Consider the following 3,870-nt stretch of genomic DNA (forward strand, 5'->3'; position numbering starts at 1 on the left):
GGTGCAGCCGCTTCAATATCGAGGGCACCCCCTGTGGTGTTTTAACGGGGAAGATGATGCCACCCGCTGCGGGCGTAAGGGACCGAACTCCGCTGCTGCCTTAGCAAAAATTCTGTCCGAGTTGTTCAAGGGAGAGGAAAAGGAGTTCATCCGTATTAAGCCACGAGATGGATTCTCCATGTACAACCCTCCAAACTGGGTGAGTTGTCACTCTTTACTCCCAACCTTCACGCATTCTTCGTTGTAGATACTCACCTTGTCATTTCATGGCAGGAACTACGAAAAGCTGTAAGGGAGGTCAACAGCCCACCTCCACAACCGGAGGACCCTGGCCGGGCCCTCGATCCCGGACTCGAAGAGGATCCGGACATATTTGTGGAGCTGATAGATAGGCAATTCTATCAATTGAGCTGCGATGACGCCATGGTGGCCATAACGGCCGACTATCCTGGACTACTCCCTGCATCGCACGTAAGAAAAAACCACAGTCCCAACTCCCAAAAGGATCCCCTTTTATGCACTTCACCAACCGTACACATACGGTGTTTTATAGGGAAGGCCTTCGGGACGCAACCCGCAGCAACTCGCCAACAAGGGGCACCGAAGCCGGGTAGGCCAAAAAGGAAGGCGGTCAGGATGGAGACGTCGGCGCAGAGGTATGACACAAAACCTCGCTCCATGGTTGTCGTCTTTCTTAAAATATAATGACGTCCATGTTTCCTAGCAGAAAAAATGCTCGCCGGACTATATCTGGAGAGGCTGCCGATCACGCCTCGACCAGTCGGGCTCCAAGGCCGGACATAGAGGCGGAAGCTAACGTGGGGCAGACACCAGATGTTCCTCCTACAGAGGATGCGGACAGATTATCTCCTACAAATTCTGAAGTGGAGAGCGCCATGAATCACAGGCGTCACCGGGCCGTACTCCGTGACGCTTGCTTCTCCCAAGAGGCGTTCGATGCCATCAACTCAGGAGATGCGTACATCCGTGCTGCTCAAAATGGTCTTGCCAGAGCCACGGACCAGTATGTAAAAGATATACGGGTAGGAAAATCTGACGATTATGTATATCAGTAGCCCCTGAGACTTGAAACAGTTGACGCAACTGATTTAAGGATCATTATTTGTGCAGGTTCTTACAGAGAAGAATTCCCGACTGTCTCGAGAGCTGGAAGAGTGCAAGGCCCAGCTAGGGGCCGCTGTTGCCGTGTTGAAGGTGTCACATCCCTAGCTTCTCGTGCTGCCCAGTGTTTGCATCCTGCCTGCATCATGTTTAACTTGCATGGAAATTTGAAATGGGGATTGCCTAAACCCCTAGCATCAAAGGAATTCACTAGGTTCACCTAAAATATTTTCAATGAATCCAAATGGCTTTCAAAAATGTTCATCATTTATGGAAAATGCTGTAAAGTACCAGAGGTGATGCACATTTTTCCATGACATATTTGGGCTCTGAATTAAATCATACCTTATTTGCATTTGGGCATTTAAAATTTCATATATTATTTTAAATGTCCAAATATTCATGAACTGAAATGTTTGCTGTTGGAAATAACCCAAACAGTGGCCACAAGAAGTCTCATGATTTTTGAAAATGCTTTGGCATTTTTAATAAAGTCAAAACCAAACAGAATAAATAGAAAACAGAAAGAATTAGAAAAGAGAGAGAGAGAGAGAGAGAGAGAAGAGCTTACCTGGCGCTTACCTGGCCGGCCTGGCTTTGTAGGAGCCCACCAGGCCCATCTGCCAATCGTCTCCCACCTCTTGCCAGTGGGAAGGAGGGCGCGTGCTCGCCGCACGCCGGCACACGCGTGAGGCCACCTCCTACTTATGCCAATGCAGGAGAGGCTCCAGAAGCCGCCACGCGCCACACCGGTCCCTCTCGCCCGCCGCTCGGTCATTATCCCCTTCTCTGTCTCGCTTTCCTCCCCACAGCCGAGCGCTGCCATTGTCACCGACGCCGTTCGCCGCGGCCACAGCCACCGTCTCACCTCCCCGACGCATCCCAAAGATCCGCCTCGACCCCCTCTTCCTCCCCACCGAGCCATGCCCCGCCGGAATCCCTGGATGCCGCCAGCTCCGCCGTTCCCCTCCTCGGCCACCGAGGATCGCCACGGTCGAATTGCTGCCGTTTCTGCCTCCCCGAGCTCGCTAAGAGCGTCTCCGACCCCGCTGTGAGCTCCGCCATGTTCTCCCCTGCTCCCCGCGCTCGTACGCACCCTCTAGCCGCCTCCTCTACCGGAGCCGAGCCGCTCCGCCGCACGAGCTCGACGGCGGCATCACTCCGGTGACCCTTTGGTCACCGCTAGTACCTAACGCACTCCCCACACTCTGCAGTGCCTCGCTAGTGCCTCCGTTCGTCTGCTAGCACGCCGTAGCAGCAAAACGACCGATGCCCGAGCTCCGGCCGCCGCCCAAACGCTCGCCGGCGTCGTTCCCGGCCACCGCACGCTCAAGCACCTGCACCGTTGGACGCGGCACTCCTCCAGCTGGCCGTAGGACCAAGCCACGTGCCCACCCGACGCCTGTGGTGCCATTTCGAGCGCCTCCGCCACTCTGTTTGGTCGCCGGCGACTAACCCCGGCGGCCGCTGACGTGGCACCATCATTAGGGCCTAAGCACCCTACTGATTACCCCCTGGAGTCAATGACAACCGGGCCCCACCGCCCAACTAACCGGCTAACTAAAATAGATTAGGTTAGTGTAAATTACCTGTTTAGATTAGTGCTAACCCTGTGGACCCCACGTGTCAGCTTTGACTTTGGTCAAGTCAACATTGACCGGTCCCACTTGTCATCCACCCAAACCAGCCCGAGACACTAACGTATGGGTCCCACAGGTCAGGTTTGACCTGGCCGACCCAGTTGACCTGCTGACGTCATAGTGACACAATGCTGATGCAGTTAATAATTTTCTGGATTTAAAATAATTCAGAAAATCCAGAAAATTGCCTAAACTTCTAAAAATCATAGAAAATCAACCGTAGCTCAGAATGAAATAAATTATATATGAAAAATGATCAGAAAAATCCAAAGAATCTATTTATGGCATTTGCATGCATGTTAGTGCAACTTATATCCTCTGTTTAGGACAATTCAATTAAATGGCATTTAAGAAAGCACATATGGGGTTTGAATTTGAACCTAGGGTTCAAACCAACTTCATTTAATATGGTTGCTAGTTGCATTAGTTCAATCAACAACATATTGCCATGTCATGAGCATGCATCATATTGTTGCATTGCATTGATTGTGTTTCCTTCTTTATTGCCGGAACTTGTCCCCTCTCGATAGACGTGGTTTCGTCGATGAGTTCGATGACACCGATGAAGAGCTATAATATCTTTAGAAGTGCCAGGCAAGCAAAACCCCCTTGTTCATTCCGATACAATCCCTCTCTCTCGCTCCTGCTCTATTTTACTGCATTAGGACAACACTATTTCAACTGTTACATGCTGCGGTAGCTGAACCCCTTTCCTCTGCATGACCTGTCAATGCCACAGTAAATAGATGAAACTCACTAGCATGAGTAGGAGTTGTTTGAGCCCTGATGTGCCTACTCATTCATGCTTGTTTGTCATGCCTGCTATTGCATAAAGTTGTGTCAGGTCTGATTCATCGGGGATGAATCGGAGGAGTTGTTTGAGCCCTGAAATATGACCCCGCTCGACTTACTGACCCCTCTCGTCCTCTGTCCAGGAGTTGCAACTAGTTTCTGGTGTTTATAGGTTATGTGTTGGCGGCCGTGCGTAGCGCTGACCCTAGGGGTGGGCTATGATGCGGTAGATACACCGTGGTCGGGTATGTCGGGCGCCCGTTTGGCGTCTCGGGACCCTGTACACATCGTTTGGGGCCGTTGAGGACACCCCGGC

This window comes from Triticum urartu, chromosome 2 (genome assembly GCF_003073215.2).
Source record: "Triticum urartu cultivar G1812 chromosome 2, Tu2.1, whole genome shotgun sequence".
Taxonomy (NCBI): domain Eukaryota; kingdom Viridiplantae; phylum Streptophyta; class Magnoliopsida; order Poales; family Poaceae; genus Triticum; species Triticum urartu.